Source organism: Manis javanica, chromosome 4 (assembly GCF_040802235.1).
Source record: "Manis javanica isolate MJ-LG chromosome 4, MJ_LKY, whole genome shotgun sequence".
Classification (NCBI taxonomy): domain Eukaryota; kingdom Metazoa; phylum Chordata; class Mammalia; order Pholidota; family Manidae; genus Manis; species Manis javanica.
Window position 1 is genome coordinate 105,978,460 of NC_133159.1, and position 12,832 is coordinate 105,991,291.

General features: G+C 41.7%; 1 protein-coding gene across 3 annotated transcripts in view; it reads right to left on the bottom strand.

The window, feature by feature from the left end:
* Positions 1-12,832, bottom strand: part of PDZK1 (PDZ domain containing 1) — a 43,061-nt gene that overhangs the window by 20,136 nt on the left and 10,093 nt on the right. The gene's annotated exons all lie outside the window — the stretch shown is intronic.

Genomic DNA, 12,832 nt, shown 5'->3' on the forward strand with positions numbered 1-12,832 from the left:
CGGGACCGGTGGGCGAGTGCCTGAGACCGGCACCTGAGGACGGAGGAAATCATGTGTTTTTCCTCTTTTTTTTTTCTCTTTTTGGCGAGTGCTTTTTGGAAGCCTTAAGGGGACAGGGACCCTGGTGCTAGGGAGGCAGGGCGGCAGGACTGGTGAGCAGGTGCCTGGGACCAGCGCCTGAGGACAAAGAATATCGCGCGTTTTTCCCTGCGGGACCAGTGGACGGGTGCTTTTTGGAAGCCTTGAAGGGACAGGGACCCTGGTGCTAGGGAGGCAGGGCAGCAGGACCAGTGAGCGGGTGCCTGCGACCGGCGCCTGAGGACAAAAAAAAAAATCAAGTGTTTTTTCCTTTTTTTTTTTTTTTTTCTGTTCCCTCTCTAATTGTTGCTGTTGTTGTTTTTGGTTTGGAGAGTGCTTTTTGGAAGTCTTAAAGGGGCAGGACAGGTCACTTAGACCAGAGGCAGGGAATCTGGGGATCTCTGGGCACTCTAACCCCCTGGGCAGCAGAGAGCACAGAGTCCCCTTACGGAGATAAATAGCCTCCCAGCCGCTCCCCCTCCAACGGGGCTCCACCACTGTGGAGGAGCAGCCCCAGCCAGGCCACGCCCACAGCAACAGTGGAGATAAACCCCATAGCAAACAGGCAGGAAGCAGAAGCCCTGTCTGCACACAGCTGCCCAGCACAAGCCACTAGAGGTCGCTATTCTCCCAGGTGAGGAAGGCCACAAACCAACAAGAAGGGAAGCTCTTCCAGCGGTAACTTGTACCAGCTCTGCACACTATCTCTATCAACATGAAAAGGCAAAACTACAGGCAGACAAAGATCACAGAGACAACACCTGAGAAGGAGACAGACCTAACCAGTCCTCCTGAAAAAGAATTCAAAATAAAAATCATGAACATGCTGACAGAGATGCAGAGAAAAATGCAAGAGCAATGGGATGAGATGCAGAGAAAAATGCAAGAGCAGTGGGATAAAGTCCGGAGGGAGATCACAGATGTCAGGAAGGAGATCACAGAAGTGAAACAATCCCTGGAAGGATTTATAAGCAGAATGGATAAGATGCAAGAGGCCATTGAAGTAATAGAAGCCAGACAACAGGAAGTATAGAAGCTGACATAGAGAGAGATAAAAGGATCTCCAGGAATGAAACAACACTAAGAGAACTATGTGACCAAGCCAAAAGGAATAATATTTGTATTATAGGGACACCAGAAGAAGAATAAAGAGTAAAAGGGATAGAAAGTCTCTCTGAAGAAATAATTGCTGAAAACTTCCCCAAACTGGGGGAGGAAATAATCGAACAGACCATGGAATTACACAGAACCCCCAACAGAAAGGATCCAAGGAGAACAACACCAAGACACATAGTAATTAAAATGGCAAGGATCAAGGACAAGGAAAGAGTTTTAAAGGCAGCTAGAGAGAAAAAGGTCACCTATAAAGGAAAACCCATCAGGCTAACATCAGACTTCTCAACAGAAACCCTACAGGCCAGAAGAGAATGGCATGATATACTTAATGCAATGAAACAGAAGGGCCTTGAACCAAGGATACTGTATCCAGCACGACTATCATTTAAATATGATGGCGGGATTAAACAATTCCCAGACAAGCAAAAGCTGAGGGAATTTGCTTCCCACAAACCACCTCTACAGGGCATCCTACAAGGACTGCTCTAAGTGGCAGCACCCCTAAAAAGAGCACAGAACAAAACACACAACATATGAAGAATGGAGGAGGAGGAATAAGAAGGGAGAGAAGAAAAGAATCTCCAGACAGTGTATATAACAGCTCAATAAGCGAGCTAAGTTAGGCAGTAAGATACTAAAGAAGCTAACCTTGAACCTTTGGTAACCACGAATCTAAAGCCTGCAATGGCAGTAAGTACATATCTCTCAATAGTCACCCTAAATGTAAATGGACTTAATGCAACAATCAAAAGACACAGAGTAATAGAACGGATAAAAACGCAAGACCCATCTATATGCTGCTTACAAGAAACTCACCTTAAACCCAAAGATAAGCATAGACTAAAAGTCAAGGGATGGAAAAAACATATTTCAGGCAAACAACAGGGGGAAGAAAGCAGGGGTTGCAGTACTAATATCAGACAAAATAGACCTCAAAACAAAGAAAGTAACAAGAGATAAAGAAGGACACTACATAATGATAAAGGGCTCAGTCCAACAAGAGGATATAACCATTCTAAATATATATGCACCCAATACAGGAGCACCAGCATATGTGAAGCAAATACTAACAGAACTAAAGAGGGAAATAGACTGCAATGCATTCATTTTAGGAGACTTCAACACACCACTCACCCCGAAGGATAGATCCACCGGGCAGAAAATAAGTAAGGACACAGAGGCACTGAACAACACCCTAGAACACATGGACCTAATAGACATCTATAGAACTCTACATCCAAAAGCAACAGGATATACATTCTTCTCAAGTGCACATGGAACATTCTCCAGAATAGACCACATACTAGCTCACAAAAAGAGCCTCAGTAAACTCCAAAATATTGAAGTTCTACCAACCAATTTTTCAGACCACAAAGGTATAAAAGTAGAAATAAATTCTACAAAGAAAACAAAAAGGCTCACAAACACATGGAGGCTTAACAACATGCTACTAAATACTCAATGGAACAATGAACAAATCAAAATAGAGATCAAGGAATATATAGAAACAAATGACAACAACAACACTAAGCCCCAACTTCTGTGGGACGCAGCGAAAGCAGTCTTAAGAGGAAAGTATATAGCAATCCAGGCACACTTGAAGAAGGAAGAACAATCCCAAATGAATAGTCTAACATCACAATTATCGAAACTGGAAAAAGAAGAACAAATGAGGCCTACAGTCAGCAGAAGGAGGGACATAATAAAGATCAGAGAAGAAATAAACAAAATTGAGAAGAATAGCAAAAATCAACGAAACCAAGAGCTGGTTCTTTGAGAAAATAAACAAAATAGATAAGCCTCTAGCCCAACTTATTAAGAGAAAAAGAGAATCAACCCAAATCAACAGAATCAGAAATGAGAATGGAAAAATCACGACAGACTCCACAGAAATACAAAGAATTATTAAAGACTACTATGAAAACCTATATGCCAACAAGCTGGAAAACCTAGAAGAAATGGACAACTTCCTAGAAAAATACAACCTCCCAAGACTGACCAAGGAAGAAACACAAAAGTTAAACAAACCAATTACCAGCAAAGAAATTGAAACGGTAATCAAAAAACTACCCAAGAACAAAACCCCGGGGCCAGACGGATTTACCTCGGAATTTTATCAGACACACAGAGAAGACATAATACCCATTCTCCTTAAAGTGTTCCACAAAATAGAAGAAGAGGGAATACTCCCAAACTCATTCTATGAAGCCAACATCACCCTAATACCAAAACCAGGCAAAGACCCCACCAAAAAAGAAAATTACAGACCAATATCCCTGATGAATGTAGATGCAAAAATACTCTATAAAATATTAGCAAACAGAATTCAACAGTATATCAAAAGGATCATACACCATGACCAAGTGGGATTCATCCCAGAGATGCAAGGATGGTACAACATTCGAAAATCCATCAACATCATCCACCACATCAACAAAAAGAAAGACAAAAACCACATGATCATCTCCATAGATGCTCAAAAAGCATTTGACAAAATTCAACATCCATTCATAATAAAAACTCTCAGCAAAATGGGAATAGAGGGCAAGTACCTCAACATAATAAAGGCCATATATGATAAACCCACAGCCAGCATTATACTGAACAGCGAGAAGCCGAAAGCATTTCCTCTGAGATCGGGAACCAGACAGGGATGCCCACTCTCCCTACTGTTATTTAACATAGTACTGGAGGTCCTAGCCACGGAAATCAGACAAAACAAAGAAATACAAGGAATCCAGATTGGTAAAGAAGAAGTTAAACTGTCACTATTTGCAGATGATATGATACTGTACATAAAAAACCCTAAAGACTCCACTCCAAAACTACTAGAACTGATATCGGAATACAGCTAAGTTGCAGGATACAAAATTAACACACAGAAATCTGTAGCTTTCCTATACACTAACAATGAATCAATAGAAAGAGAAATCAGGAAAACAATTCCATTCACCATTGCATCAAAAAGAATAAAATACCTAGGAGTAAACCTAACCAAAGAAGTGAAAGACTTATACTCTGAAAACTACAAGTCACTCTTAAGAGAAATTAAAGGGGACACTAATAAATGGAAACTCATCCCATGCTCATGGCTAGGAAGAATTAATATCGTCAAAATGGCCATCCTGCCCAAAGCAATATACAGATTTGATGCAATCCCTCTCAAATTACAAGCAACATTCTTCAATGAATTGGAACAAATAATTCAAAAATTCATATGGAAACACCAAAGACCCCGAATAGCCAAAGCAATCCTGAAAAAGAAGAATAAAGTAGGGGGGATCTCACTCCCCAACTTCAAGCTCTACTACAAAGCCATAGCTATCAAGACAATTTGGTACTGGCACAAGAACAGAGCCACAGACCAATGGAACAGATTAGAGACTCCAGATATTAACCGAAACATATATGGTCAATTAATATTTGATAAAGGAGCCATGGACATACAATGGCAAAATGACAGTCTCTTCAACAGATGGTGCTGGCAAAACTGGACAGCTAAATGTAGGAGAATGAAACTGGACAATTGTCTAACCCCATATACAAAGGTAAACTCAAAATGGATCAAAGACCTGAATGTAAGTCATGAAACCATTAAACTCTTGGAAAAAAACATAGGCAAAAACCTCTTAGACATAAACATGAGTGACCTCTTCTTGAACATATCTCCCCGGGCAAGGAAAACAACAGCAAAAATGAGCAAGTGGGACTACATTAAGCTGAAAAGCTTCTGTACAGCAAAAGACACCATCAACAGAACAAAAAGGAACCCTACAGTATGGGAGAATATATTTGAAAATGACAGATCCGATAAAGGCTTGACGTCCAGAATATATAAAGAGCTCACACACCTCAACAAACAAAAAACAAATAACCCAATTAAAAAATGGGCACAGGAACTGAACAGACAGTTCTCTAAAAAAGAAATACAGATGGCCAACAGACACATGAAAAGATGCTCCACATCGCTAATTATCAGAGAAATGCAAATTAAAACTACAATGAGGTATCACCTCACACCAGTAAGGATAGCTGCCATCCAAAAGACAAACAACAAATGTTGGCGAGGCTGTGGAGAAAGGGGAACCCTCCTACACTGCTGGTGGGAATGTAAATTAGTTCAACCATTGTGGAAAGCAGTATGGAGGTTCATCAAAATGCTCAAAACAGACCTACCATTTGACCCAGGAATTCCACTCCTAGGAATTTACCCTAAGAACGCAGCAATCAAGTTTGAGAAAGACAGATGCACCCCTATGTTTATCGCAGCACTATTTACAATAGCCAAGAATTGGAAGCAAGCTAAATGTCCATCGGTAGATGAATGGATAAAGAAGATGTGGTACATATACACAATGGAATACTACTCAGCCATAAGAAGTGGAAAAATCCAACCATTTGCAGCAACATGGAATGGGCTGGAGAGTATTATGCTCAGTGAAATAAGCCAAACGGAGAAAGAGAAATACCAAATGATTTCACTCATCTGAGGAGTATAGGAACAAAGGAAAAACTGAAGGTACAAAACAGGAGTGGAATTACAGAACCCAAAAATGGACTAACAGGTACCAAAGGGAAAGGAACTGGGGAGGATGGGTGGGCAGGGAGGGATAAGGGGGGGAGAAGAAGAAGGGGAGTATTAAGATTAGCATGCATGGGGGGGAGGGAGAAAGGGGAGGGTGGGCTGCACAACACAGAGAGGACAAGTAGTGACTACAACATTTTGCTAAGCTGATGGACAGTAATCGTAATGTGGTTGTTAGCGGGGAACTGATATAGGGGAGAGCATAGTAAACATAGTATTCTTCATGTAGGTATAGATTAAAAATTAAAAAAAAAAAAAAAGAAAGAAAGAAAGAAAGAAAAGGGGGATTACTCCTTGATAGGATAAAACTGTTGGTAAATCAAAGATCAACGCATGCTTTAAATATCCTTAATGTTGATCACTTAAAGGGTGTCAGATGATCAGCTATGGAGGTACTCTTTTCTGATAATATTCCTTTCTCTTAATAAAAAAAAAAAAGCAGTTACTGTGTGCTGACCTCCAATGAGTTCTGCACAGTGGTATAGAGGGCATGTCAAAGTGTGGGCAAAGGGTCTGTTTGTTTCTATGCCGAAGATCAAGGCCTAGCTTGGATACCCAGAAAATGAACTAAGATACGATATGAAGGGGAGCTTTCGGCATCAGCACTCTCTGGAGGACTTGTGCCAGGGGATAATCATCAAAAAGCCTCCACAGGGATCCGGACGATGCTGCGGTTGTGGCTGCATCCAGCCCACCGTCTCCTGGACTTGCCATAGGAATGAGGAGGGAGATGTCTAGGTTGGCATGTGCATACAGTGAGACAACGAATTTGACCGGATCTGTACTGTTGGAACTCAACCAGGAGTTGGGAGGGGTGCAAGGTGTAGCACTCCAAAATCTTATGACTATAGACTATCTACAGTTAAAAGAACATATGGGATGTGAACAGATCCCAGAAATGGGCTGCTTTAATTTGTCTGATTTCTCTCAGACGGTTCAAGTACAGTTGGACAATATCCATCATATCATAGACACATTTTCACAAATGCCTACGGTGCCTAAATGGTTTTCTTGGCTTCACTGGAGATGGATGGTAATTATAGATTTGCTTTGTTTATGTCACTGTATTCCTATTATGTTAATATGTGTGTGCAAATTAGTTAGTAGTTTAAAACCTATACATACTTAAGGTACTCTACAAGAAAATATGTCAAAAAGATAATCAATCCTCCCATGTTTCCTTCCATATGCTACATCTGTAGCTTTTCTTCTTTCTTCCTAATTACAACCCTTAAATTGAATTCGTGCCTCATATCAAATTTACCGAGTATCATAATTCCTCCAGGTGGTAAAGATACCTCGAGACAAGTGCTGGGCATAGAACCCACAGGGCATAAATCTGCAAAGAAGTAAAAAGCTAACCTTTTCAAACAATATGGCTTCTCTCTCACTTACCAACTTTACATTTCCCTGTATGGCCCCGGAAGAGGACTGGTTAGCCAGAGACGGGTAAGATTCCTTAAGGGAGGAACAACCTAAGACAGGCACAGTCGCAGGGAGGCCAGCAGGTGAGAATTTGGGGATCAACAGAGGTGAGGCTCAGAACCTCACCCCCCCTGCTTTGAGAGAAATCTTCTGCATCCGTGGATGTTTTGCTGCCCTTGTCTAGCCTGGATTAATACTTAGTCCATAGGCACACACCTGATCATCTGATCATCTACATTTGCCCTCTTACAGCACTAAACTATGTTTTCTACCTTTATCTTGCATCTACCTACCACTTCAGCATTTTATTAAAAATAAAAATAATAATAATAATAAAGGGAGAAATGTGGGATCAACATATAAATCAAGTACAAAAATCAAACGAATATTCATATTTGACCTGATTGTTTATAGGTCATAATGCGTGATCAAAACCGAAAGTTTCTGTGATGAATGCCCTTGTACTGTTCACCATGTAAGAATTTATTCACTATGTAAGAATTCGTTCACCATGTAAGAACTTGTTCGTTATGCTTCAGAAGATTGGAGACTGACGAGAATTAGACTTGAGATGGATTAATGATTGTACATTGAGCATTGACCCCCCTATACTGAATTTTATTGTTGTTAACAACCATTTGATCAATAAATATGAGAGATGCCCTCTCAAAAAAAAAAAAAAAAGCTGACAGCTATTTCAAAACTGAAGGAACAGTTTCAAAAATTAAGGAATTGACACAGGAAAAGTAATTGTAAAAGATCTTTAGACAGACTAATTTCCAGGAACAAAAAGTCTAAAGAGACTATATAGGTATGTGGATAGTGTGAAGGAAATTTGTATTTTTATTTCCATCTTCCCCCAGAATTCTAGCCTAGGTAAAATATACATTAGACAGAACAAGAGTTTCAAAGCTAAATGCAGTTTTTAATCCCAGTGTCCCAGTGTCACCACTTGCTGTGAGAACATAGGTGACTTCCTTAATTTTGAGTTGAAGACAAATACACCCAGAATAGGAAATGTATATGGACACACTTAAACTAGAACATGTGCCCCATCTAAGTACAATATCTGGAGCAGAGAAGCCCAATCCATGCCCATCACCTGGTGGGAGTCCTGATGTAGTAGTAATTGCATTCTCTGAGAGAACATCTGAGCAGTGTTCCTGATTTCCTTTCTGAAGCACAGAATAGATGAATGAGGGACTACGGATGGGCAGGCACCTTGACTGTCAGGTCACAGATTCTCTGCCTGGTGAGTGATCACTCCGGGTCACCTCTTCAAAGTTATTTTAGCTGCTGAAAAGTCAGGGCTGAAGACTTTGTTCCCCACGAAAGAAAGCTCAAATACTGAACTAAGATTTCACAGAAGGCTCACGTAAGTATGAAAGCAAGGGAATTACAAAAACAGAACTGAATGACACATATCAAAGAAGTATAAGATTCTGGGGAGCTTTTATAGAACTTAAGCTGGCCAGAGAGACCCAACTCCTACAGCAGATGAGCTCTAACAGATGTGAGCACAACGTACAGCAGGCAAGAGACCCAAGGAGCAGATAAGGGTGGAGAAGATGGAGTAAGGGAACTATTATATACAGGCATCTGGCCCAGGTATGGATACCAGTAGCCAGGGAGTAATTAGTGAAAAGCCTCACTCACTAGACAGCATCACTGAATTTCCAAAAGATAAGCGAGAGTGTGTGGGAGAAACAGGATTCTGCCTAGAGGTGGGGAACAGGAGGGGGCTGCATCAGTGATCGCCAGGTGCAGTGACTACCATCAGGGGAAAGGGACCAGATGCTGTCTTTGTTGCCTGTCTCCCAAAGTCCAGGGTAGTAGTAAGATTATTTTATACATACAATAATCTACGGCCATTAGTCAGGAGTACTCTGGACCCAGCACTATCTTATTTAATAGTAGTTAGGAATCAAATCAGTATCAGACTACAAAGAAAACAGAGGCTCTCCTCAAAGGCATTTATATAACCAACACAAGCCATAAAAAACTAAGCAAGCAAGATAGCAGGTGAAGAAGGTTTAACTCTTGTAATGGTGACAATGGAGGGATATTCGATTGTATAACCTAGGATGTAACCATAGAATAAATTATTTGTTTCATCAAGGCATTAGGGGAAGAGAGGGCATGAGCTCTTAGGAAACATTCAACCTAAATGTTACTCATTTTGCTCTAAACTCCATGCTGGTCTATAAAACACTTTGAACCTCAGCACAGAGAAAGCGACATTCCAAGGAGCTTGAGCAGGTCTATCTGTACACCACAAGCTTGGAGGAATGCAGCTTCTCCAGCATTTGTACACATCTGTGTAATAAGTAAGACAAACCAAACACTAAGCTTTTGTTGGAAAAATACAACTGTGGAGAATGTGTGATGTTAAGACTAGATGCTCGTCAGGCCAAGAATTCCCCACAGCCATCAGCCCTGACCAAGGGCTTCCTGCCCCATGTCAGCTGAAGCGTCTTCTTTCAGTGCCTGCTTCAGAGTGGTTTCTCCCAACAGCGTAAAAGAAATCTCATTGTATCTCAGCTGGTGTTGACAGATGTCTCGAGCAGGGAAGAAATAAAGGCAATTCAGTTTTGTCCTTCTGCAAAAATATTTTACCTAGAGCCTATCGTATGTCTTTGCTGCAGATAATATATTTAAGTCACCTGGATTCTTCCTTTGAAAAACAATATCTGTGGAAACTCAAACACTTAAGTATATCAATTTTAAAGAACTAGTCTCAAAAAAAGAAAGATAAGCAGGGTCCTAAAATGTGTATTTATTAACTGTAGTTTCCCACTGTGATAAGAATTACTGTTTGGTCTCAGCCAGCAATATATTTCAAATGTGGGAAATTAATAAAATGCATTCCACTGAGAATCACGTAGAGCAGAGTGATCACACGCCCAGTGAGCATTTCTCATTTCTCATTTCTGATAAGGAATGGAATCTGCTTATCCCGAAATTCATTTGCCCACTGGTACCAAATACCTCCTCCCCACCTGCAGGCACCATGAACAGTACTTTGTCCTCTATGGCAGGACTCTGCAGTTCAAGGTCTTTCATAGTTGACTGGCTTATCTATGAATTCTGCAAGTTGGGAGAGAGATGGAGTTGATATTGTGTGGAAACAGAGATGTGCTCAGAGAGAGGATTCCCCCATGCTGCTGATGGAAATGGTCCCTGAAAATAACCAAAGCATCCTGAGTGCTGGCTGGGACAAGAGTGTCCCTGCACTTGACATGTTGTTTTACAAGACCCTTTGAACTTGCATTTCTGTCCCCTCACTTTTTCTGTATGCACCAGAGTCACCCTGCCTGCAGTCTCTCCTAGCCACTGCCTTGAGACGAACCTCCTGATCATGCTCTCACCATGTCAGACTCTAAAACATCTTTCAAGCCAAAAGTCCAGAGTCCTTGCTCAAGCTCTGTGGCTCAGCATAACTCAGCCCTACTTTATTCCCCTCTGCTCCTGAGCAGCACCAAACTGGCCTGAGTAGACATGCTTTGTTATCCCTCATCAGTTTTTCCCTGTTTTTCCCAGAAACATATCCCTTCTCAACATACTTATATAGTATGTGTACTAATTATTTTTTGTGTCTCCCCCATCGGAACACAAATTCCCCACAGCAAGGATTCATATTTGTTTTGTACTGCATTCCAAGTGGTTCACAAAGCCCAGAAAAGAGAGAGCTCTGGGTGGAACGAAGAAGCAGGTCAGGTTGGACTGGGAGGTCCCACAGATGACAGAAGAGCTTCGGTGTTCCTGTCGTGTGAGGCACAGAGCCTCCGAGGCTGGGAGCCTTCTCAGGCAACAAGCAGCCCTCCAGAGCTATCTTCCTGATTTATCAGATAGGGCATAGACAGGGGCTATCGTCCCTATTTGTCTAAAGTCCTTGCCACTTCCTGGGTCCCTTCCTTCCCTGGGGTCATGCCCAGCACAAAGCTGTCTGAAAACCATCAGAACCACAGCATGTAAGTTGTGCTAGGCAGCAAGTGCATTTTCCCTTCTACTACTCATAACATTAGGAACTAGGTTCTATTATGCCCATTCAACTGTTGAGGAAATAGAGGTTTAAATAGTAAGAATATGTCTGCTCTGGAATGCAGGTTTCCAATTTCAATACCTATGCTCTTTATCACTTAGCCAGGATTCCCACCAGGCAAAGAGATCAAGGAAATCTAAGCAGTCCCTCATGAAGAGTCAAGGAAAGGAGTTGCTGAGATCTTGAAGAAAACATACCTAGCTCTAACTTGCTATTATTATCAAATCCCTATGCAATAAATATGAAAATCATTTAACCCTGATGTAACCAGAGATGCCATTTCCACATGATCAGACCCTGGGCTTCAGATGACCTGAGAGAGTATCAGAGTGCTTAAGCCTCCTCACCTTAAGAGCAGCTAATCAAAACATCCTGATTCTATTCTTGCAGCTCCTTCCCTGCCACACTAACTTCCACTTATTCAAATATCTGAGCATCTGCTCCACACCAGGTATTGTCCTAAGAATTGGGATTATAGCAGGTTACACAAAGGACACGGTCCCTGCTCTGCTGATGCTTAATATCTGGCAAGAGTGCCAAGTAAAAAGTAAACAACATGATTGCCGATGATAAAAGCTGGGAATAATGAGACAGAGTGGCAGAATGGAGGGGGGCTCATTTGGAAAGCCCCTTTTTGGGGTGGTGACGTTTGAATTCATACCCAAATGACAAGAGGGAGTCAGCCTTCAAAGCTGCAGGATCTACCTTATACTTGGTGGGCTGAGCTGGACATTGCAATTATCTAGTCTCAGCTCCTTTACAGGTGAGTGAAGGGAAGCTTACTAGATGACAAGACTGCGTCAAGGTCTCCCAGCTGACTGAGAGCTTTTGTCTGCCCACAATCTCACAGAACCTTTGGATACTTGCATTTGAAATGCAAGCACCTTGTTTGTACTTTTAATCCCCTCAAAAACATCCTATTGATAATTTAATTTTCAGTACAGCCTTGGGGAAGATAAGAGACCTTCATTTGATAAATGATGAAACTGAACCAGCCGGTGGCAAAGTGACTTATCTAGCGGCTATCACTAACAACCAAATCAAAATGCAGGTCATTTATATTCCAGTCTGGTGTTCTTTCCCCTGGAGGGGAAGGAGCTGTCTAGCCAGTGGTCTCTCAACATAAAACATCATTAGTAGCAGCTTCATAGTTTATGGTGCAAAGAACATACAAAAGAGTCAAAGATAAGAACAATTTACTTAGTCATAACACACAAACTCAAAGTCCCTGAGTTATTTGCTACAGGAAAGAACATGTGACTCTAGGTGACTAGACACCCGTGGCCTGAGACAGTCAACCCTTGTGACTGCTGAGTGCACTTCGGTGCCACACTGAGGGGACAGCTAAGGGAGAAAGTGTTCTTTCCGAGGAGCCAGCCCAGGCCAGGGGTCTCCTTTGCTGCTGAGCCCTTATGTGAAAGTCACATTGAAGTCCCTTGACTCTTCTTAGGAAGCAAGTTACTAGTGGCTCTCAAGCCTGCCTGCACACCAGAATCATCTGAAGGAGTGTTAGAAAAGCGAAGATTTAGAAACTGCAGAGGGTAGAGCCTGGGGAACTTTGTTTTAAAAATCAGCCAGTCTAGAAA